This window comes from Lagenorhynchus albirostris, chromosome 6 (assembly GCF_949774975.1).
Source record: "Lagenorhynchus albirostris chromosome 6, mLagAlb1.1, whole genome shotgun sequence".
In the NCBI taxonomy this organism is placed as follows: domain Eukaryota; kingdom Metazoa; phylum Chordata; class Mammalia; order Artiodactyla; family Delphinidae; genus Lagenorhynchus; species Lagenorhynchus albirostris.
This window is the reverse complement of record NC_083100.1, coordinates 43,704,044-43,729,711: the sequence shown is the minus strand read 5'-3', so window position 1 is coordinate 43,729,711 and position 25,668 is coordinate 43,704,044. Positions and strand designations below refer to the sequence as shown.

The window sequence follows — 25,668 nt, the reverse complement described above, 5'->3', positions numbered from 1 at the left end:
CAGCACCTACCTTCCAGACTGAGAATGTGATTTAAATACCTACTCACAATTAAGCTGAGGCCTGAGTAAAATAAGCAAGATTTCAACATTTGTCTTTTCTGTCTGCGACCTCACCTTTTTTTGGTTCCCTTTTCCTACCAGTAACAGCCTCTATTCCCATTTTTTAAAAAAACTTTTCTTTTTTTTTTGGCTGCGTTGGGTCTTCGTTGCTGCACACGGTCTTTCCCTAGTTGCAGCGAGCGGGGGCTACTCTTCATTGCGGTGCGCGGGCTTCTTGTTGCGGTGGCTTCTCTTGTTGCGGAACACGGGCTCTAGGCGCGCTGGCTTCAGTATTTGTGGCGAGTGGGCTCCGTAGTTATGGCTCACGGGCTCTAGAGCGCAGGTTCAGTAGTCGTGGCACATGGGCTTAGTTGCTCTGCAGCATATGGGATCTTCCCGGACCAGGGATCGAATCCGTGTCCCCTGCATTGGCAGGCAGATTCTCAACCACTGCGCCACCAGGGAAGTTCCTCTCTTCCCATTTTAGATTCCCAGTGACCTCATACATTTTTTGCTCTGTCCCTTTCCCCAAATCAGGAAGGATCTAGAATCATCACTTGTATACCAACGGCAACTCCCAGCTCTGCTACACACTAGCTGGGATCCTGGGCAAGTTCTTAACCTGCCTGAAATTGGTTCCTCATTTACAACATGGAGATGATAGTACCTGCCTCCTATGGTTGCCACAGAGATGCAGTAAGAAATTCTAAGTATTAGGACAATCCCAGACACATAATAATAGCTCAATTAATGTTAAATGAAAAACTGTCTTATTTACACTGATATGCTAGTCCTTCCTAATGCATTTACTTCAAAAAATGCTATTCAATTGTGGGATGAATTATCTCTAATTAAAGAAACCTACTTGTTCAACTATATCTACTGGTAACTTCCTTAGTGTCTTTCTTCAGACCTGGGAACTCAGGAAGAAAGACTGGATTCCAGCACTGGGGAGCTGGATTTCCCACCTCTGTGATAAGGGCAGCAGTATAAGGGTCTACACATGAAGCGCTTCCAGAGTTTAGAGGAGGGTACCTGGCACAGCCTAGCGAGGGGTGCTGAGGGCTCAAAGAAGTGGTCCACTGGGGCTGACATCAGTCAGATGGGGGCAATCTTGTTAGAGGAAACAGGAGCAAAGGGACAGAGTCAGACAGGGTTTGATGGGAGAGGATACATGACAAGTCATTTGGTTCAGCTGTACCTTGGGTATGTGTAGGAGGGGGTGAGCTGGAAAGATGAGTCTAGAAACATAAGCAAGTGGCCAAATCCTCAGCAGTAAGAGCAAGTGGGTGGGGAAGGTGTGGGTTGGCGTTCTTCTAGCCCAGTAAATCTCCACTGTGTTTTGCATACTGGAATCACTGGGAGCTTTTACAAATACCAAAACCCGGGTCCCTAGACAATTACATATAAATCAGTATGGGGGTACTGAAGCATCATTTTTTTAAAGCTCCCAAAGTGATTCTAGTGTGCAGCCAAAATTGAGAACTGCTGTATAATCTGGCCCCTGAAATCACACCAACCCAAACTTGGCTGCAAAGGGTAACTTAATGTAATTATGGACCTTTAGAACTGGAGGGAAACTGAAAGCACATCTGATCCTACCCCTGTATTTTCTTAATTAATTTATGAATTTCTTATTGTGGTAAAATACACATAACATAAAATTGATCATCTTAACCATTTTCAGGTGTAGAGTTTAGTGGCATTAAGTACACTCACATTATCGTGCAACCATCTTCATCACCATCCATCTCCAGAGTTTTTCATTATCTCCAAGTGAAACTCTATGTCCACTAAACACTAATTCCCCATTCCTCACCACAGTGAGGCTGAGATGGACTTTCAGAGGTGTTCTTTGTTGGGGGTGAAGGGAATGGCCTTTGATTTTGACCAGTCATTGGACACAAGGGTGCTTCAAGACGGGGCTGTGACTGAGCGCGAGGCAGCTCTCTTCAGCCCAAGCAGTTCTAAAGAAGGCAGACAGCTGAAGGCTGTCGGCTACCAGCACTTCTGGCATTTGGAGAAATAAAGCCTTCATGCCTAGAAGGAGACCTGAGTGACACATCGCATCAACTAACACATCGCAAAGAGGTCTCCTCTTGCTTGCTTTGGCCTCGTGGTGCTGGGGTGCCACTGGCATTTCACTATAATTTAGAGAGGAATCTAAGGGATCCAGGAATCCCCAGCCTATTCTCTCTAGGCCCACCCCATCCCTTCCCTTCTTTACTCTCTACTTTGCCATCCCTGGTCCTTCTCTTCCTCACCCACAACATAGAAACATTACTGTTGCCCTTCTGTTGAAGACTGCAGTTTAAGTCATGGCCCAGAGTTCCTGCCACCTCAAGCCTTTCATTGCCCAAGACACAATGAGCAGGAATGGGAGCAGAAAGCACTTGCCCAAATCCTGGAATATGGGTAGATGGGGCAGAGGGATGCTGGGATAAAATACTTAGGCACGGAGAATACCAGGCCAGGAGCATGGACTCAGGTACTGAGGGGCAGATACTGAATCAAATAAGTAGGTACGTGATGAGAAAGTTAGGACCAAAGAGTATGATAGTTAAATTGTACTTGGCATTAGGGACATAAACACTGACCTTAGTTTTGCGTGTTGAAGAAATGGCAAAATGAGAAGAAGAAAAATAAAAGTTAGTATTTATGTCTAATTATTATGCAGAGCAATAATTCAGTATATAGTAAAATGTGTTAAAACTTAAATGTGTTAAAATCAAATCCTATCGCAAGTTGCACCTGAACAGTAAACTCTTACATACAAATAAGGGACTTCATAAACTGTAAGATAACACGTAGATACGTATCTTGGAGATCTTCTCACAACCTCAAAACATCAGAGCAAATGTTCACTGCGGTGCATCCTCTTTGGGGTTGAAGGAAACTGTACTTTTGGATCCCTCCTGCAGCCCCCTTGGCTCTCACAGATGCAGAACCCATGTGCCGAGTTCCTAATTCTAAACTCTGAGACTTGTTTCTCAGACAAATTTCTCCTTAATCATCTTACCTGTGCACTGTAAATACATTTTGTGACGTTTTTCCTAAAAATAGTTTCTAGACTATTTGAATAATTTGATTTATGAACATTTCAATTCCTAGCCCTAAGGTAACCCACTCCTCTTCAGTTTTAATTAATGTCCACTACCCTAGGGTCTTCCCAAGGCCTTTATGTCATCTGAAGTTAGACTCCACTTGGAGGCTCAGTAATCTTTTCTTTTTTTTTTCCTGAGAAGTATTCCTGAGAAGGTATTATTTACTTGGAAATTGTTTAGGGTAATCCAGATGGAGGAACCAAAGGTGGATTTTATACTCTTCCTTTCCCTTTCTAGCCCTGTGGTTCTAAGGGTACCACAATTTCCCCCCAGCTCCACCCCACCCATCCTATCCCCACTCTCACCCAAAACTAAATTACCCCTATCAGAGAGATTGGGAAAATACACTAATGATTGAAAAACATTTCACCTGCACAGTATTTCCATTTGGCCCCTATTTAATTTCTGAGTGTCATTTCCATTTCTTGTTCTGACACTATCTGTACTCTCTGTATCAGAGTAAGAGAGCATAACGTTTCTCTGGGGAAATTTACTCAGAATAAACCTCCAAATGCAAATTCTCTGAAAAAAACAACAGGATCATATATTTTAAAAAATAAGTTTTGATATTTCCTTTAGGCCAGAGTCTCTTTTCTCTTAGGACAGCCATGTGGGAACTGAATGATTTCTCTGCTTGCAGTACAGTCTTCTTTATCCTCATCACCATGATTACCGCTAATAAGTTTTTAGTCTACATTTTTTATGATTCAATCTTGGAAATGGTTCTTAGAGTTTCATGATCATTTCCTTAATTGTTTCCGTTTTTCAGGCTTTTACGAGGACATTAGCTTTGTCCTTTCTTTTAACTGCCTGAAAATCAGGACTTAAATTTTATTATCAAGTAGCTGAATGGAAAATCCCTCTCCTGGGATTCTTAGTGAGGCCACACGAGAAGCTCCGAAGGACATGATGTCTCATCGTAGAGCTAAGTCAGAGCCTAAGACCTGAGCTTGTTCTCCACTTTGCTCACAACTTAGTGTGATAACTCATCAAGGCTTTAGCAAAAATAATCCTGCCTTTCCACTGTTTTGCCTCACTGTTTACTTAGTGTGATCCAAAGTACAAATCAAATCTCATCTCCTCTTGTCTATCGGTTCTTCACCCTTGGCCAGCTGTTCTAGGTTGTTCCTTAGTTCTTACCATCAGTTTTCAGCAGTTCTTGGACTCTCCAAGCAGGCGTGGAGCACTACAAACATATTTCTCATAGGGATCGGTGGTACTTCATGAGAAACACCCAAACTCCTTCACTGAGACCTGAAAAAGGTATAGTACTGTTGTGAGTTTTCATGTATCCCAACCCCCTTTTCTTCCATCATTCCTTCGTCCTTCCCCTCCACCAAACCGAAGTTATTAGATAGGGGTAAATGATGTCAGCCTTATACAGAAGAAATAATTCCCAATTACCTAACTTCTAACTTACTCTGTGATTGGGTTGTAGTTTCAGCTGAAAGCAAAGGAAGATTCTCTGTTCTTTTAAAGTTCTTTTTATCCTGACAATTCTTGCCTAAAATATTGGGAGTTGGCAGAATGGAAATATGCATAACACAACATCGTAAATCAACTATAATCCAATAAAATAACAAATAAATAAAATAAAATGCGTGAGAATGCCAAAAAAAAAGAATGGAAATAAGCAAAGAATAATCTCTCTTCTATCAGAGGTAGCGAAGCTGGCTCTCAATTCAAAGAGCAGAACTGGTCTTGCTATTAAGACTTAGAGTACTACACATTTGTTACTTGGCTCTGAAAGCACATAATGTGGACTTCAAAGTTTTTTTTTTAATGTTATGGTTTGCTTTTCAGATTATAATTGTCGTACATAAATAATGCAAGGCTAAGCAAAGTCAAACCTGGGGTGCGTGCAGGGTCAGTTCCAGACAGAAGAGACATGCAGTGTTTCTATTCTGCCATTTAAGGGAGAGGTTCATGGGGCAGCCAAAGGCAGTACTTATTGTCCCTAGACACTACACAGAGCAAAAGGCAAAGTGCTAAAAGTTGAGAGTGAGAGATGAATACTGGCCACTAGGGAAAATGGCAGTCTAATTGCAATAGAAAGTTGGAAAATTGAGAATAGCAGTTAGAGAATAGAACCAAAGCCATTCAATTAATTCTGCCATACTGTGTCTTCCCTGGCTGGGATTGTTTTTACCTGGGTGGCCAGTCCTGCATTGGCTCTTTGACTTCCGCCTCTTAAAGGTACCACTTAGCACCTGGTAGTTCTTATACATTAAACTGATGAGGCTGCATCATCATCATCTTTATCATTGTCACAATCACCATCAAATCAGCAATTCTTTTTCCAGGATGCGGAGCAAGTCCTAATTTGCCAGGTCCTCTGAGAACTAAAATTTAAGTTGGATTTGATAATGTCTTGTCTTCTTAGCAGTCTGTTGAGATGGTTTTCTGGAGTTGACACCTTTACTGACTTCCTGCAGCTTATTTTATATATCACCCATAGAATATGTGCTATTGAAATTTGTGTACAAATATACTGCATCCTACAAGCATAAGGAGAGTATGGAGAGAAGCTATTATATTTACCTGCCACAATCAGTTGTTTGCTCTCATGTGGTGGGAGATAAGGAATAATGCTTGGGGGATAGAAAAAGAGAAATACAGAAAAGTTCCTTCTGCAACATGCAGCCTTTTCCAGAAAAAAAAAATAAAATCTGGCTCTAGTGGGCATATTGTTTCCATATCTTATTACAACATTGAAAAGGATATAAAGTACCAAATGAACTTTTAGATATCATTAGTTTGAACAATTCAGCCCTGCCCATCAATGGCATTTAAAGAGAGCTACACAGGGAACTTCCTGAACCTGATAAAGGTCACCTACAGAAAGTCCACAACTTAGATCGTACATGATAGTGAAAGACCAGATGCTTTCCCCCTAAGATTAGGAAACAGACAAGGATATCCATTCTTGCCTCTTCTGTTCAATACTGTACTAGAGGCTCTAGACAGGGAAACTAGGCAAGAAAAAGAAATAGAAGGCATCTAAATTGGAAAGAAAAAAGTTAAATTATCTCTAGTTGTAAATGACATGCTTTTGTATATAGAAAATCCTAAGGAATTTACTAAAAAAATGCTAGAACTAACAAACAACGTCTAAGGTTGCAGGATACAAGATCAATATACAAATGTCAGTATATTTCTATACGCTAGCAATGAACAAGGTGAAAGCGAAACTAAGAAAACAATTTCACTTACAGTAACATCAAAAAGAAAAAAATAGGAATAAATTGAGTAAAGTAAATAAAAGATTTGCACACTGAAAACTCTTAAAACATCACTGGAAGAAATTAAAGAAGATCTAAATAAATGGAAAAGACACCCCAGGTTCATGGATTGGAAGACTTAATATTGTTAAAGTAGTGGTACTCCTTAAATTGGTCTACAGATTCGATATAATACGTATCAAAATTTCAGCTGGCTTTTTTGCAGAAATTTTCTCACACTTCCCCATTTCAGACCTTACTACAAAGTTATGGCAATCAAGACAGGGTGGTAGTGGCATAAGGATAGACATTCAGATCAACCGAACAGAACTGAGAATCCAAAAACAAACCCTCATATTTATGGTCAACTGATCTTCTACAAGGAGGCTAACCAAGACAATTCACGGGAACAACTAGATATCTACACACAAAAGAATGAAGTTGGATTCTGACCTTGCATCATATAAAATAATTACCTCAAAATGAGTCAGACCTAAATGTAAATGTTAAAATTACGAAACTCTTAGAAGAAAATATAGGAAGAAATCTTTGTGACCTTGGATTAGGAATGGTTTCTTAAATATGACACCAAAAGCACAAGCAACAACAAAAGAAGGTAAATTGGACATCATCAAAATTAAAAATTTTGTGCTTCATTTTAAGAAAATGAAAAGACAACACACAGAATGGGACAAAATATTTGTAAGTCACTTATCTGTTAAGGGACTTGTACCAGAATATACAAAGAATTCTTAAAATTTAACAATAAAAAAGAAATAACCCAATTAAAAATAGGCAAAGGACTTAGATATTTCTTCAAAGAAGATATATAAATGACCAACAAATGCATGAAAAGATGCTCAATGTTATTAGTCATTAAGGAAATGCAAATCAAAATCATAATGAGAAACCACTTTACACCCTCCAAGATGGCTATAAGCAAAAATTTGGACAATAACAAGTGCCAACAAGGATGTGGACAAATTTCAACCCTTATTATTTGTTGGTGGGAATGTAAAATGATGCAGTCACTTTGAAAGGTAGTTTTAGTTCCTTAAAAAGTTAAACATAGAGTTACCATATAATCTAGCAATTCTAGTTAAAAATATCGATATATGTTCACACAAAAACTTGTACACTAATATTCATAATAGCATTATTCATAATAGCTAAAAAGTGTAAATAACCTAAATGTCCTGATGAATGGATAACAATATGTGGCATATCCATAAATGGAATATTATTTGGCCATAAAAAGGAATGAATATGAATGAACCTTGAAAGCATTATTCTGGGTGAAAGAAGTCAGATGCTGAAGGCCATTTATTGTATGATTCCATTTACATAAAATGTCCAAAGTAGGCAAATCCATAGAGACAGAAAGTTGATTAGTAGTTGTTGGGGGAGGGGCACTGGGGAGTGACTGTTAATGGGTATGGGGTTTCTTTGGGGGCTGATGAAAATGTTGTGGAATTTTGGCTGATAATTGTACAACTCTGTGAATATACTAAAAACACTGAATTGCACACTTTGAAAGGGTAAATTTTTTGGTAGGTGCGTTACATCTCAATAAACCTATTGTAAGAAAGAAAGAAAAAGAAAGAAAGAGAAGGGAAGGATGGAAGGAGGGAAGGGGGGGAAGAAAAACAAAGAGGGCTGTATAGAAACTCATCCGTGATGGTTAGGTCACCATCATCCCTGACAGCGTCAATGCTGTCAGGTATTTGGATTTATTAGCTTGTATTTAGTTGTGCTTTTTTTTACATTGAGGCTTCAGTCCAAGTCATCCAACCAAATAGATTCTCAAACATGTGTTTCCAACATATCGGAGTCCATGGCCAAATGATCCAGATTCAGCTAGGAAATCACGACCTAATTCATTATGTTATAGATTAACAGGTGGGGGTGGGGGGTGGGGCTCTAGAGAATAGGTTCCCTTTAGTGCCAGGTTAATAATAATAATCAATTTAAAAGTTAGAATGAATAATAAATGGAATGAAACACACACAGACATTCAAACATATCTTGAGGAATCTTTTATATTACTGTATTAAGACTACATAAATATAAAAAAAGAGCTGTACCTGTATAATGATTTTGGGTGGTTTTGCAGCACCCTTCTTTTTTTTTTTTTTTTTTTTTTTTTTTTGCGGTACGCGGGCCTCTCATTGTTGTGGCCTGTCCCATTGCGGAGCACAGGCTCTGGACGCGCAGGCTCAGCGGCTATGGCCCACGGGCCCAGCCGCTCCACGGCATGTGGGATCTTCCCGGACCGGGGCACGAACCCGTGTCCCCTGCATCAGCAGGTGGACTCTCAACCACTGCGCCACCAGGGAAGCCCAGCACCCTTCTTTTGAATTGCTCAGACTGCTTTATAGCATTTACTTGAACAATTGTCACAACATCCTTGTGGCTGGCAAGCATTGTGCTAACAGTGCAGTACAACTGCAGGTCAGACAACCAAGGGACACACAGTTATCACACAAGTCTAGAGCACAGGTAGGCGTGAAATCCAGATGGTCCATCTAATAATGCTTCATCCACATCTGACTGAAGTGGCATCTTCTTGGACTGATAACCTCTCTAACCAATGACGGTTTTGAGTTCTTATTACTCTGGATTTTCCAAGCGTATCTGCCATTTCCTAAACAGATGGTCAGTATCACACGACATGACTGTTTTTGATGGCAATAGAAATCACATGGCTAACACCTCCTGAAAAAACTGGATTAGATATTGAAAATTGGACTTTAGGGTTTTTTTTTTAATTTGATTTGCTGTTTCATTTCCAGAAAAGCATAGGAATATTGAAAGTCTATAATAGAAATAGATTAATGTCTACATTTGTTACATGGCATACAATTTGGAGATTTGAGAAGGACCTATAGGACAAGAAATGCTTCTTTTTGAGAGCAAAAATAGAGAGGCCAAGAGCACAGCCAGTTTCACTTATACAATATTTTAGGCCTCAGTTTCCTGTGTAAAATAAAAGTTTGGACTAACTGATGTCTTAGGTCCCATGCAGCTATTTGATTTGGTGATTATGATATTTTCTTTGATCAACTCAAAGCTTAGGCAGGGATATGTGTGTAGGAACAGAATCCAACTTATTTACCAGTATATTCCCTATGCTTAGCACAGTGCCTGGAACATAGCATATGCTCAAAAAATATCTATCAGGGGAGCAGCCCACCAGCTGCTCCCCTGATGTTACAGTTCATTTGTTATTGAACAAAATAAACACACATCTACAGTATTTTGTTTTATAAGATTTTCTTTGACTGTGAAGCACTACAGTTGAAGTTAAATTGATCATAACAACCCCTCCCAGGAATATATCTGTTGTATTGCTAATGTGCTTTTATTTTTCCAGATTTCTTTCATTCCTAATCACTCTGACCATTCACAAAAGGATATTAAGCTTTGAAGATTTCCAAACTCCTCTGGCGAGGGAATTTCTGCAACTGTTCATATGTTTCTCACTAAATTTTAAAAGGTTATGTATATCTGCAGTATTTTTGGCATTTTAACAAATAATAATATGTTCATGTTACATCAATACTTACTTCATTGTTTTTCCTTTACAAGTTCTTTTAAAAAAATTTCAACATCTTCCCTGGTTTTATTTCCTTCATCTCCATTAGTTACCAGTGCTGACTCTATTCTTTTTATTGCCAATATTCCTCCAGAAAACTTAGAAGAGATGACCTATTTGTCTTTGAGTTTTTGCTTCCAAAGATGCTCCACCAGAGAATAGAAACTCCTTACAGAATGCATAAGCTTTAGGGGCATCTGGCTCTGTCTTTAACTTGACAAAAATAAAATAATAAAGTTATGTGTTTCCTTCACACATTTAAAAGCCAGAAATAGATTTAGACGTACATTTTTCAATCCGCGTGCCAACCTAACAAGCCGAGCGAAACAGGCTGCGGCGCGGAGGGCCGCCTCCGCGCGCCCCTGCCAAGCTCTTCCTCTCCACCCCTCCCCGCCCCCCCAGGGCCCAGCCTCCCGTAGCCCAGCCGCGAGCCCACCAGCTGCTCCCCTGGCAGCTGCATACTCGCCTCTGGGGCTGTTCCTGGGCGTCATTAAATCAGAGCATCACGGCATGACTTTGGACTAGCTCCTTTGACACCACTGAATTTCTGCAGATTCTTTACTCTTCACACTTAGCCATCGGGAATGGACTGGGGGAGGCACTGGGGCCAGCTGACTGTCAGCTCTGACATCCTGGGCATGGTTGGTCAGTCTCCTCTGAAAGCAGAGGTCCAAAGATGTGTTCTAGGCCCCCAGGGAAATGGGCCTGATGGTGGGAGGCCCATCTGTTCACTACTTTTTCACCCTTCAAGGAAGGAAACCTCCCAGGCTTCTGAGAATTTAGAGCCCAACAGTGTAACGTGATTTTAACTAGCGATATATACGATGCACATTTTTCCTTAGAAAATATAAAATCAGTTCTGTAATGCCTGTAACTTCAGTCTCTGTTATCACACAAATTATTGAGTGAAGAGTATCCCCCTGGCCTGAGCTGGGCAGATCAGTCTTTCTCACTGGAGTCTGAAATTGAGACAAAAATGCTCATTTCAGTCTGTCCTGATTTCTCCAACAGAAAAGATGAGAGATGGGGAGCTGTGGATCAGCAGTGCTTGGGGCTATGCGCCCTGAGAAAGTAAAAACACCTGCAGAGAAAGAGGAAAGAAATCTACAGAGAGAAAAGCAGAGAGGAGAAAGAGAGCATGCTTCCCTGCTTCCTGCAGGCTTCCTGACTCTTGGTTCTAGTCCCCCAGGAGACAGAGCTGCCTCCACCCTTGGCCTGAAGTTCGCTTCTCTTCTGTGCAACGTTAAAAAGTCTTTTCTAAAACATTGACTCCACAGGTTATATGACAACAAAGCACAGTCGTAGTCCTTTTATCAAGTTCAATTATCCAAACTCTCAAGAACTTTAGAACACAGAAGTAATCCTACGACATATCCAAATAGTAAAATGTATGTTTTCGGTCCAGAATGATACAGAGCATCACTTGCAGCTGCACATAACCCTGCCAACTATCCTTCCTCAAAAAGACAGTAATTCACCATATATATATATATATATATATATATATATATATATATATATATATATAGGGCAGCTGCTATAGGCTCTATTCCAGGTCAAATACTGAAGGTTTAAAAACCATTAAGACACAGCCCCTGCCTCCTAGGAGCTCTCTATCTAGTGGAAGTTAAACAAGAAGAGTGTACCATATTTCCCTAATGTACACTGGTGAAAGGATTCAATCTCCTTTAACACTGCTCTCAATGAAAATCTCCGTGTTAAGAAATTATACTACTACTTTGCAGATTTTATTTGTTTCATATTTCAAGAAGCCAAGCATGAGCCTCAGCTACAAAAATCTCAACAATTTTTAAGGTTTGACTAACGAAAATTCTTTCAAAGGTGTTGGATGAGTGTTGCAGAGTTCTAGATGAGGAAGAAACAGTATCTTCCAAGATGCTTACATGTCCAGCCAGATGAAGCAGATTACACACGATTTAACTTCCCTCCTCTGGTTGTGTAGAACCACCAACTTTGATATGATCATGTTGAATTTTGAACCAGGCTATCTATGTTGACAGTACAGAAAAGTCCTTTTCGTCAAGGTAACAAACCTTATTTAGACACTGTCAGAGACCAGTTATAATATCAAGTCATTTTAAGAGATTAAAGTATAGGAATCTTTATATTAATATTTTTGCCACTTTTATATTTATTATGGGTCAAAGTTCATGCTGTATTTTTAAGTTAATTTTGTGTTTAGAATAGGACTCATAAAAGTAACATCTATCTGATTATAAATTAACACATATTTAATGCAGAATATTTGCATAACATAGACCAATATTTTCTGGCCTAACTCAGAAAGCCATTTTATTGCTATAGTCATATCTTTATTTTTTTATTTATTTTTTTTTTGCAGTATGTGGGCCTCTCACTGTTGTGGCCTCTCCCGTTGCGGAGCACAGGCTCCGGACGCGCAGGCTCAGCGGCCATGGCTCATGGGCCTAGCCGCTCCACGGCATGTGGGATCTTCCCGGACCGGGGCATGAACCCGTGTCCCCTGCATCGGCAGGCGGACTCTCAACCACTGCGCAACCAGGGAAGCCCCATATCTTTATTTTTATAATAAATTTCTTAGACCTTTACTTGCCCTATCAGCAGAAAGTCTAACATAGACTCTCCTCAAACTGTCTAAAGACCTCAGGGGTTTAGTCCAAAGGACAAGTGTGAGTCGTGTTTTCAATGCCAGGTCTAGAGGGAAAGATCTAGGTCCTTTCATCAGTACATAGTCCATTCTGTGAAAATGCCTTTGCTGGTTTTGGCCCCTGCCCAGCTATGGTAGGGCCCTGACCTGTGGATCTGCAGTTACAGCTCTCTTCAAGTCCTTCACATACTCAGCAATAGTTACCATTTTCCCCTAATGCACAGCATTGGGCCAGGGTGGCTGGGTCCCAAGGAACTTCCAGCTTAGCCATGTGCTATGCTTCCTCCAAGAATGCCTAGGCTCTTATGTTTATGACAGGACACCTAAGTCTGCCCATTCCTAAAGATAACTTTATTTCAGGGCCTCATTACTGTTCTCTGTTAATGGGCTTTAGCCAGGCGATCCTGATAAATCTCAAAAAGAGCAAAATAGAGTATTTGTCCCTGCCTTTCCAGATGGTCAGAGCTCCATACGCAAATTGTCCAGCTATTTCAGCAAAAATCAATTTTGTGGTCACTGTAATATATGGTAATATATGGTCACTGTAGAATATGTTGACTATACAAAATATTACAAAGAAAAAAATTGAAATTACCTGTAATCTCAACCATAGGTAACCACTGCTAATGTTGTATAGAAGGATTCTTGTCCTGACTGAACTTATTAACACCCTCTGTGCCACTCTCCCATACCCACCCTTGACACGGAGTGAGCATGCCCTACACTTTACTTCTCTGTCCATTGTATTTCCTTTTCCTGGAATGCTTTCCTCACTGTTTTCACCTGTTGACATGTACTTCTTTCAAGGCCCAGATTGAATGCCACTTCTCAAAGGCATTTTGATCTCATCCTAGACTGACTGACTAGCCACAATCTGTACATCTCTAAAGGCACTTATATTATGCTCTGGTATTGTTCTTATTTTTTCAGTAGTCTCAACTCTGATTAAATTGCAACCTTGAGAGTAACTCTTGAGAGTAAGAATTTTCTTTCACTCAACTTTTCATCGTCCATATCAACTGGTGCAATGCTTTCCTTGTAAATAGTAGGTACTCAGCAAATATTTATTGAAAAATATATGTATGTACCAGCAATAGAAGGATGACATATCAACTTAGTTAGCCCAGTCAAATTCTTTAACTTTATTAAGATCAAAATGATATGTATTAAATGCCTATTACATGTAAGGCACCAGATATTTACTATTTCAAAATTTTCTTAAATTTATTTTGAAAAAGTCCAGATGTGAAAAATTTAAAGAATAATATAATAAATACTCATACATCTACCATCCATATTGAAAAATAAAACATTACTAATGTAATTAAAGCCCTGTGAACTCCATCTGAATACATTTTTTTTCCCTCTCCACCATCTTGAGCCAAATGCTGAACTTGGGGATTACTCTTTCCAAGCATTTATTTATACTTTAACCATGTTACGCATATATTTACAATGTCTGTTTACTGAATTATTTATAAGTATTCAATTCTGAAAGACTTGTCCTCTGAAAACTATAAGACACTGATGAAAGAAATTGAAGAAGACAAAAACAAATGGAAAGATATACCATGCTTATGAATTAGAAGAATTAATATTGTTAAAATGACCATACTACCCAAGGCAATCTACAGATTCAATGCAATCTCTACCAAAATACTCATGACATTTTTCACAGAGCTAGAACAAATAATTCTAAAATTTGTATTGGAACCGTAAAAGACCCAGAATAGCCAAAGCAATCTTGGGAAAGAAGAACAAAACTGGAGGTATCAAGTATCCTAAAATTATACTACAAAGCTATGGTAATCAAAACAGTATGGTACTGGCACAAAAACAGACACAGATCAATGGAACAGAATAGAGAGCCCAGAAATGAACCCACACTTATATGGTCAATTAATCTATGACAAAGGAGGCAAGAATATACAATGGGGAAGACAGCCTTTTTGATAAATGGTGCTGGGAAAACTGGACAGCTACATGCAAAAGGATCAAACTGTACTACTTTCTCACATCATATATAACAATAAATTCAAAATGGATTAAAGACTTAAATATAAGACCTGAAACCATAAAACTCCCAGAAGAAAATATAGGCAGTATGCTCTTTGACATCAGTCTTAGCAATATTTTTTGGATCTCCTTAGGCAAGGGAAATAAAACCAAAAATAAACAAATAGGACCATATCAAATTAAAGTGCTTTTGCACAGCAAAGGAAACCACCAACAAAACAAAAAGGCAGCCTACTGAATGGGACAAGATAATTGCAAACAATATATCCAGTAAGGGGATACTATGTAAAATAAATAGCTCATATAACTCAACATCAAAAAAACAAGCACCAGACTGGGCAAAGAATCTGAGTTGACATTTTTCCAAAGAAGACATACAGATGGCCAACAGTCACATGAAAAGATGCTCAACATCACTAATGATGAGGGAAATGCAAAAAACCACAATGAGATACTACCTCACACCTGTCAAAATGGCTATTATGAAAAAGGCAACAAATAACAAGCATTGATGAAGATGTGGAGAAAAGGGAACCCTTGTGTGCTGCTGGTGGGCTTGTAAACTGGCGCAGCCACTGTGGAACACAGTAAGGAGATGCCTCAAAAAATTAAACATAGAACTACCACACAATCCAGCAACTCCACTGGGCATTTACCCAAAGAAAACAAAAATACTAATTCTATAAGAAATATACACACTAATGTTCATAGTGGCATTATTTAAAACAGTCAAGATATGGAAGCAACCTAAGTATCCATTGACAGTTGAATAGATAAAGATGTGGTATATATATATATAATGGAATACTACTTAGCCATAAAAAATGAAATCATTTGTGACAACATGGATGGATCTAGAGGGTATCATGCTAAGTGAAATGCGTCAGACAAAGATAAATACCATATGATCTCACTTTTACATGTAATCTAAAAAACAAAACAAACAAAACAAAATGAAAACAGATTCATAGATACAGAGAACAAACAGGTTGTTGCCAGAAGGGAGGGGGGTGGGAATGGGCAATATAGGTGAAGGGGATTAAGCAGTAACAGCTTCTGGTTATAAAATAAATAAGTAACAGAGATGTAATATACAGCATAAGGAGTATGGTCAATAATACTGTAATAACTTCATATGAAGACAGATGGTTACTAGATTTATCAAGGTGATCATTTTGCAATGTATGCAAATGTCAAATCACCATGTAGTACATCTAAAACTACCATGATATTATATGTTAACTATATTTCAATTAACAAAGAATATTCAATTCTGCTTTAAAAAATAAGAGAAATGAATACATAGGGAGAAAATGAAACTAGAATTAAAGCAAATAGCTTATGAGACAGGCAAATTTTGTAAAATACGTACGATAAGTCAGTAACTTCTTTTTTTTTTTTTTTAGTCAGTAACTTCTGAGACATGTTAGACATAGATAAAGTAGAGCATTTGAATAAAGAACTATAATGAACATAATTAGAAATGGATGGAAAGACCAAGAAATACCTAATAGTCATGATACACTAGACATATATGAGGCCATGAATCATCAAATACTCATGACACACTGAAGATACAGGGGCACACGAGGCATTCACTATTTACGAGCTCTTACTTCGGCTGACCATTGGCTCCTCACGTCCTCTGCACAACTAATGCAAAATAAAATCCATAACTGCTCATCAGGCTAATTACAATACAGCTATCAGCCAGATGCACTTGCTCCCAAACCTGCAGAGCAAGTGTGCATTTTGACACTAGGCACCTTCTATGTGTTGGGTCGCTTTGCTCAAATCTCAACTCTGGTCCTTGTTGGCATATCCTTATCGAGGAAGATAGGGACAGGGCTGAGGATTCAGGTTGTGTCATCTTAAACCACCCCAGTTCTTTCACCTTGCTTCTTGCTGTGTGTTTTCAATTCATTTAATAAACCATGAGATTTAAGCACCTCATTTTGGTCCGTAAGCCCTTCTGTTCTGTGATCTCTTGGATAGCTTGCCTGTTGTTATACTTAACAGGCTTCCGTAGCAGCAAGGTAATTTCCCACACAAGAATAGTATTTACAATTTTTAACCTAGATATAAATGTCATCATATTGTACACATTTATCTGCCACTTGCTCTTTTTTTTTTTTTAAAGAAGATGTTGGGGGTAGGAGTTTATTAATTAATTTATTTATTTTTGCTGTGTTAGGTCTTTGTTTCTATGCGAGGGCTTTCTCTAGTTGTGGCAAGCGGGGGCCACTCTTCATTGCGGTTCGCGGGCCTCTCACTATTGCGGCCTCTCTTGTTGTGGTGCACAGGCTCCAGATGCGCAGGCTTAGTAGTTGTGGCTCACGGGCCTAGTTGCTCTGCAGCATGTGGGATCCTCCCAGACCAGGGCTCGAACCCGTGTCCCCTTGCATTAGCAGGCAGATTCTCAACCACTGCGTCACCAGGGAAGCCCTGCCACTTGCTCTTTTATCCAACATCATATTTGTGAGATGCTCCCATGGAAGATATGTAGATCTATTTCATTTATTTTCACAGCTATATCCACTGTATGAATATATCACAATTTACTCATAAATTCTCCTATTGATATAATATATCAACAGGTTGTTTCCAAGTTTTAAGTACTGCAACCAGTGATGCTGTGACTATTCTTGGGCATAGGTAAGAGAGTTTCTCTGAGAATATACTTGGGAGTGCAATTTCTGGGTCAAAGAGTATGCACACCTTTAACTTGACTAAATATTGCCAAATTGCTCTCCAAAGTGATTACATCAATTTATACGCATATGAGTCCTTATGCTCTTAATCCTAGCCAACACTTGGTGTTGTCAGACTTAAACATTTTTGCTGATCTAATGAATGGACTGACAGACTCTGGTTACAAAGTAATAATTTTGGCAATTAAAAAACCTTGTGGCATTTCCTCAGTATTTCAGTCATGAGGAGAAAAATCTGTGCATATTTTGCGTCATATTTTTGGACTTTCCCATTCTCTGTTTAAGGCCAAGTAAAGTTTCCCCTTTCTTTTTCCAACTCTGTGAACACCAAAGGAAAAACGAAATTTGTCTTTTTTTTTCCCATAGGGATTATGGTTTGGAAGAATACCATGTTGGCTGCTTTATGTCACAACAATATCCCTCTGATTATAAAGGGGCGCAAGAAAAAGAATTTAGCTGCATCCATGTAAATCACTTATCCTTAAGTACATGACATAACAGTGGTGGGTCAGTAGCTGAACAACTATCACTCATAGGATAAGCATGCACTCATTTAAAAAATTCTAGAAAGTTGCTCCTTGCCCCAGAATATCTATCCCACAGGCTTGTTCCATGGCTTAAATTTGACTATTAGAAATTATTGTACTGGGGTCAAATTTTTTCATATTTAAGAAACCCCCAAAAGAAAACACATCTCAAAAAATACATTAGCACCTTGTTTGTCACATCTCTTTCAAAAGCAAAGAGGGAATGGGATATAGGACCTGCAAGTGCTATTGGGTATAAGATGGAAGCCATCCTCAACTTATTCCTCTCCCTAATCCAGCACATTCAGACAGGCAAATTGTTGTTCTTAATTTCTTGCTTAAACCTTTTGGGTGACTCCCCAACAGCCCTAACAGTGTTCTCAAAGTGTGGTCTAGGGGTCCCTTTTGGCTTTAGATTCTCCAAGGTAATTGTTTAAAAAATGCAGATTCCTGAGTCCCAGCCCAGGCCTACACTCAGAATGTCTGAGTGTGAGGCCCTGGAATCTGTGTTTTGAACAAATTACCCAGTTTGATTAAAAAGAAAACTTTTTTACAATCGATAAGTGTAACATGCATTAAGAAAAGTACTGAAATCATAAACATGCAGTTCAATAAATTCTTACAACGTGAACAGCCATATAAGCACAGCCTAAAACAAGAAAGAGAGCCTTGCCAACACTTCAGAAGTCCTGATTGTTCCCCTTCCAATCACCTCCTTCTTCCCTAATTTTAACTACTATTCTCATGTCTAGCACTACCAGTTTGATTCTTGGACTCACTGAAGATGAGGGCTATACCAGCAGGATAAAACCCACAACTGCTTAGAGTATCATATGAGGATGCTACATAATTTGTTCTTTTCTTCTGCCTCTGCCCTCCTCACATTTCATTCTGAAGTCATTTGGAACCAGTTAGGTTTCATTTTACAATTATTGCCCTAACTCACTGCTCTTGCTTCATGCTGTTTCACTGCCTCTGTACTTGCTGGGGAGTGCCCGTACTTCCTGAGTCTTTCTATTAAATTCATCCTTCAAGACCTGTCCAACTGTCACTTTCTTGTAAGCCTCATGACTTTCACCCCTGTGCCCCATCCAAGGCAGAATCATCACCTTTTCCACTGTGTGACTAAGAACATCTTACAACGTGGAGCAACTATTCTTTCACATGTCTATTCCCCTTTCTAGACCAGGAATTAGGGCAGAGGCTTGTCTATTTATTTTTTAAATTCTCTTGAGTATAGTACAGTGTGTGTGTCCTTCAGTAGGTGTTTAGTTGTTGCTCAAACAATCTCCAGGTATGCACATCTTTGGAAAAGTAGCACACTGCAACATTAACACCTCCAGGTATATCTGGATCAGATCATATTCTTCCTTCTCAGGAAACAAACCAAACTCAGACATCAGAAGAACACTGGGTGCCTGACGGGGGTGGGGGTGGGGTGAAAGCTAGTGAAGGAAGTAGGATGAAATCCAAAGTGATGTTGCCTAGATCTCTGTGCAGCCCTGCAGAGAAAGGAGCAACCACATTGTTCCCGGCAGCACTGGGGACCTGCCTCACCTGAGTCCCCCTTTCTTTCTCAGACAGGACACATAGCTGTCAGACTGCTGTGCTGAGTGGAAAGCCTAGACATTTCTTACTTCTTTATAACATCTTGTCCTGCCTCTAATGGCTGTCCCACTGTCCATCTGTTTCTGGATGTCCATTCTTGTTTGAAAAATGCCACCTTATAAGTAACCTGCCTATTTCTTGACCTTAGCATACAAGGAAGGTGGAGCGTTCAGTTCTTCAAAACTCCTACTCCTCTATAGTATGTGTGAGTAGGAGTGGAGGGCGACAACCAGGCACACAGAGGGGCCTTGTGCAACTACCCTGGTGCTCAGAGGATCTGGATCGTAAGCATCTGGGCAGCCTGCCACGGGAACCTTCTCAGCAATGTAAATAGTCCTTACGCAAATGAACCTCGACTGTTAGGCAAGCTGAGAGGTTGGAAGAACAGGACTGAGAAGAATGACTCAAAATTTATATAATCCAGAAAAGATACTGTAAGACAAATTTAAAATCTATCAGAAAGTAGTCTGAAGAGAGCCGCTGCTGGTAGTTTGATTCTGGGATGCGGATAGGAGTGGCTTTGAGTCTGGAGCTGACCAAGGCCAGCATGGAGCCAACACTCTTGGGAGATGGTTGTGTTTGTGAAATGAAGGAAGAGCAGAGCCCTGCCAAGGGCAGTCTTGGAGATAGAGAGTGGGCTCCTCTGTCCTCCCCTAAAGAACCACGCAGGCTGCAGAAGGGTCTCAGCAGTACTGGACCTGGTGGGCCAGCACTGCATCTGGTGGGCCCAAGTTTACTGCGGCAAAACAGGGGCAGTGAGAAACAGTGACACCAGGGGCTGCCCAGAAGCCAATTCTGTCACTGTTTGCCTGTGGAAGCCCAATGAAAGAATTACAAAAGCCCAGGGACTGCATACGTCCCTGGAGTAGGGGCACCTTCAAGAAGATACAAGTTTATACCTGCCTGAATGATTAATCAGAAAAATAAAAGAAGGATGACTATATTTGTAACATTATATATATATATATACAGATATATATAATGATATATACACACATATAATGATATATATATACACATATATAATGATATATATATATACACACACACATATATTCACATCTCACACATGGTAGGCTCACAACACACAGAGTTATACAGGACTAATAACGTACGAAGGGCTCCATACATACATATTTGTTGGATAAGTTCCTGATTTTTGTTGCTGTCTTCAAACAGATAAACATACAACTTTGTTTTCATTTTTATTTCATTGTAAACTGCTTTTGAAGCAGGATCTTTCTTTAAAATAACATTTAAAATTCCCCCGATTTTTAAAGTAATGCATGTTTGTTGTTAAAGTTTTGAAAACTAAAAGAAGCAAAAAAAATTATAATACCATCATCTAGAGATAACTACTGCTAACATTTGGTAAATTTCCTTTCATATTTAGGTAGAGTGATTATAGTTTGTTCTGCTCTGTCCTATTTTGACCACTATTATTGTATCATGAGCATTTCCCAATGTTATTAAATGTATTCCGTTATATCGATGTGCTATAACTTAACCAATTCATCATCTCGGATGTTTTGCTTTTTCAATTTTGTAAATAATGTTGTAATAAATATCTTCCTCTTAATGTTTATAAACTTAGAATAACCTAGAAGTGAATCTGTTGGATCAAATTGTATGAACACTTTTTGGGCTTCCCTGGTGGTGCAGTGGTTGAGAGTCCGCCTACCGATGCAGGAGATACAGGTTCGTGCCCCGGTCCGGTCCGGGAAGATCCCACATGCCGCGGAGTGGCTGGGCCCATGAGCCATGGCCGCTGAGCGCGTCCGGAGCCTGTGCTCCGCAATGGGAGAGGCCACAACAGTGAGAGGCCCGCGTACCGCAAAACAAAAAAAAAATTGTATGAACACTTTTGAAACTCCTGGCTCAATTTGTCAAATTACCCTTCTAAAGGTTATTTACCCTTTGACCAGCAATTTGCATAAGAGCCCCGACACCAGATTTGGAAAATTTTATTTGAGGAATATATTTGTAGTTGGAAAAAACTCTCTTTCTGTCACGACTGTTGTTACAGTAGAAAGAGAAAAAAAAATGCAGCAATAGTTTCTATTATTAAGAAATCAAGGTCCTTAAAATTTTTGACTACCATATATTATTGCCAGTCCTGGGCAGGCTGATGAGTCACGATGTGTAAATCTGGGTAAGCACAACAATCCAATCCAAACTGTAACTTGGCAATTATATGTGAACAGAACCATGTTTGACTTACTTTTATCTCAGTAGTTCCAAGTCTCTTATTGTACAATACATGCATTGTCCTTTCCAAGTGTCTGCTCCTAGAAGGCAGTATTGAGTAATTTGTTGTGACAATTAGCCCAATCATTAATATTAACACACTCAATTTCTTCATATGTGAACCATAGTGTGGTGAAAGCACTTGGTGCAGAGGGTGTTTTTTGAACCCATTCTGCTTTTCTTTCCTTTTCCTGATACACACTTGTACCTGATACATTCACCACCTCTTCCAATCCAACTTAAAGATAATATACAGGCTCTCTGCAAGTGAAGAGAGCAGGATGCCCGCTGTTTCTCTGTCCCTTCTTCCTGCACATCTATCCCCAATACTCCATTCCATCACTGCCATCTGTCCCAGGTCAAGAGCACACTTTTGTGGCGAGCTTAGAGGAATTTATGTTGGGATGATCTCTGACTCTTCTTTTTTCTCCTTCAGGAGAGCCATGGACTCAGGTACTTTTTCTTTGGTTTTTCACTTCTTCCAGAAGAGTTATGACCACTTTAGTCAGCTTCTCACAAATGCAGTTATCTTCTTTTTGTCTCTTCATCTCTTCCCTCTTTCTTCCAACTCTTGCCCATTTACTTCAAGAAAGGTTCTCTTCCTTCACATGCTCTTTTCTTACTCCTTTTCTCACATCTTGGTTAACAAGTCATAAACCTTTGTTAAGGAAACAAACAAAATCTTCCATCCACTCTCATGTGGAATGCTTAAAAGGGGGACTTGAGCTGGTGGGTCCTCTGCCGGCAGAGTGTAGATATGAAGAAAAAGACAAGCACGGAGACAAGGTGGGAGAGTGAGCACAGACTTACTGTCAATCCAGCAAATTGGGTGGAGAAAAGCAAAAGCTAAACATGGGATTGTGAGGAATAAGAAAGAAAGCCAAGAATGAAGTGTGCAAATGGAAGACGGTTTAGATAGATTCCAGAGGCTGAGCAGAGTATTTTTTTTTTAACCTACTCTCCACTGTGCCTTGTGTAGTTAGCTGAGAATTATTAATGGCCAGTGCCTTAGTCCACTCAGGCTGCTATAACAAAAAGTACCATATGGGGCTTCACTGGTGGCACAGTGGTTAGGAATCCACCTGCTAAATGTAGGGGACACAGGTTCGATCCCTGGTCCGGGAAGATGCCACATGCTGCAGAGCAACTAAGTCCGTGTGCCACAACTACTGAGCCTGTGCTCTAGAGCCCATGAGCCACAACTACTGAGCCCACGTGCCACAACTACTGAAGCCTGCACCCCTAGAGCCCGTGCGGTGGCAACAAGAAAAGCCACCCCAATGAGAAGCCCGCGCACTGCAACTAGAGAAAGCCTGCGCGCAGCAGCAAAGACCCAATGCAGCCAAAAATAACTAAATAAATTTATTTTTTAAAAAAAGTACCATACAGCTGATGGCTTAAGCAACAAATATTTACTTCTCACAGTCTGGAATCTGGAAGTCTGGGATCAAGGCACTGGAAGATGATTCTGTATCTGGTGAGGGGCCACCTCCTGGTTTATAGATGGCTGTATTCTTGCTATGTCCTCACATATCAGAATGGTCAAAAGAGCTCTGTGGGGTCTCGCTTATAAGAACACTAATCCCATTAATGAGGGCTTCGACCTCATGACCTAATTGTCTCCCAACAGCTCACTTCTAATAGCATCACATTGGAGGTTTGCATTTCAATATATGAATTTGGTGGGGACACAGACATTCAGTTTGTAACAGCCAGGAATGAGTGGACAGTAGTTAGTGTTGTTGAGGCCTGAAATAGTGTCATGGAACAGTTAACTATACAGGTCCTGCACAGTGAATGCCAGAAAAATGGGAAAAGGTGGGAAGAAAAGAGAAAGAGTAGCTGAGTTGTAACCACTGCTGCCAGAGAGGATAGAGGAGGAAGAAAAACAAGGCATTATCCCTAAAAAATGTCCAGAAATTCTCTTAAGATAGTCTTTTCAAAAGTTTCCATTTACATTCTCTTCTGTCTTGAAGACAAACTTTTATTTTTTTAATTAATTATTTTTTAACCATTTAACATTATTTATTTTTCTCTCAAATTCCAAGAATCTTTATTTGAAAAATGAGAGGATTATTGTCCCTGAATGCCAGTTTTTTAAGAAATTTTTATTTTATATTGGAGCAGTTATTGAAACGAGAATTACTCTTCATTCAACTAAATGTTTGGCTATAGTTACTGCCTAATACTATATTAGTATTTTTCTTCTCTTTATATCAGGAAGGTATAGTATAAATGTCCTTATGTGTAGAAGTCAACTGGATTAGATGATTCCTAAGATCCTACCTAGCTCCCCACTAAGTCTGTAATTGTGTATTTTCACTTGCATTTTATAAGGATTTATAGTCCATCTTGGGAATATAACAATTTCCTTTCTTTTCCCACCAGGGATTGCAATACAAGTTCCAAATAACCAACTTACTGGAAGCTAGATTAGTTGTATGCTGAATTTCTGAAAATTATTTGAAAATACTTTGAATATACGAAGGAGGTTGAACTAGGTGAACTTCACAATCCTTTACCTCTTAAAATTCTATAGTGTCAAGAGAGTGGCATGGACTTATATATACTACCAAATGTAAAATAGATAGCTAGTGGGAAGCAGCCGCATAGCACAGGGAGATCAGCTTGGTGCTTTGTGTCCACCTAGAGGGGTGGGATAGGGAGGGTGGCAGGGAGATGCAAGAGGGAGGGGATATGGGGATGTATGTATACGTATAGCTGATTCACTTTGTTACACAGCAGAAACTAACATACCATTGTACAGCAATTATACTCCAATAAAGATGTTAAAAAAAAATTCTATAGTGTCTTGTAATAAAATGCAATGTATGAAGATTTGTTTATTTTTTTAGAAGAGCAAATGTTTTTAAAGTCACGGCTCTTGGAATGATCAGTTATATATATTCCTATTAGCATACCTTTAAGAAACTTGTTTATAATCTCCCTATATTTTAAAATAGTCAAATCTCTATACACTAAAAAATCTATTTAATCTACATATACATCTAAAACTTTAAATTTCATATTGTAAAATAAGTGAAATTTAAATTATATTTCTGATATTATGAATATTACACAGGACTCAGTTAACTCTAGGACCACCACCACATAGAGTGGAAAATTCGTTAAGTATGGAATTGTTCTAAGGCAACAGAAGAACAACAGGATAGAATTATACTATATCTTAGATCTTGTAGGTTACAAGCCATAGTGTTATTCCTTCTCTACTCTAAGAATATTTAAAATCATTTGTTCTTTTGTTTTGAATCACTGAAGCATTTTAAAGAAATCTTTCTAAAAGTAATAAACTAATGCTCTTTCAGGGAAACTTTCACTCTAATGTCAGAACCACTATCAACTTTCTACATTTTTTTTTTTTTTTTTTTTTTTTTTGCGGTACAGCCATGGCTCATGGGCCCAGCTGCTCCGCATCATGTGGTATCTTCCCGGGCCGGGGCACGAACCCGTGTCCCCTGCATTGGCAGGCGGACTCTCAACCACTGCGCCACCAGGGAAGCCCTACATTTTTTTTTTTATTAAAAACTTTATTTTTAGTTTCACAATGTGGAAATTTTTTTTTTGTCCAAAAACCCCTTATTTTTGCAAATGCACTAATCACCGAAGTATTTTTAATAATTATTTTTTTTAAGAATTTTACTGAATTTTAAGAATTTACTGAATTCAAGGGAAGTGTAAGACATACTTACAGGATAGAATGGAATATAGAATAATCAGAAACCATAACTGTTACCTTACAGGATGGAATGCTGTTCCTTAACAAACCACCAGGGCCTGGGAATGGCAGAAGACTGTGTGTGTGTTGCAGAGGAGGTGGTGTTCAGGGGTAGCACTGGCTATGAAAGTAAGTGGTAAGGAGGTAAATAAGAATCAATGTTTCTTTATCTGAGCTGTCTCAGATACAGGTGAATGCCTCCATTCTCTTTTTGAGC

General features: G+C 39.3%; 1 long non-coding RNA gene across 2 annotated transcripts in view; it reads right to left on the bottom strand.

Moving 5' to 3' along the window:
• The window catches only part of LOC132522216 (uncharacterized), a 76,337-nt gene that overhangs the window by 47,917 nt on the left and 2,752 nt on the right, over positions 1–25,668 (bottom strand). For both annotated transcript variants that reach the window (XR_009541119.1, XR_009541118.1), the window contains exon 2: positions 4,284–4,397. This is a non-coding gene — a long non-coding RNA (uncharacterized LOC132522216). The remainder of the gene's footprint in view (positions 1–4,283; positions 4,398–25,668) is intronic.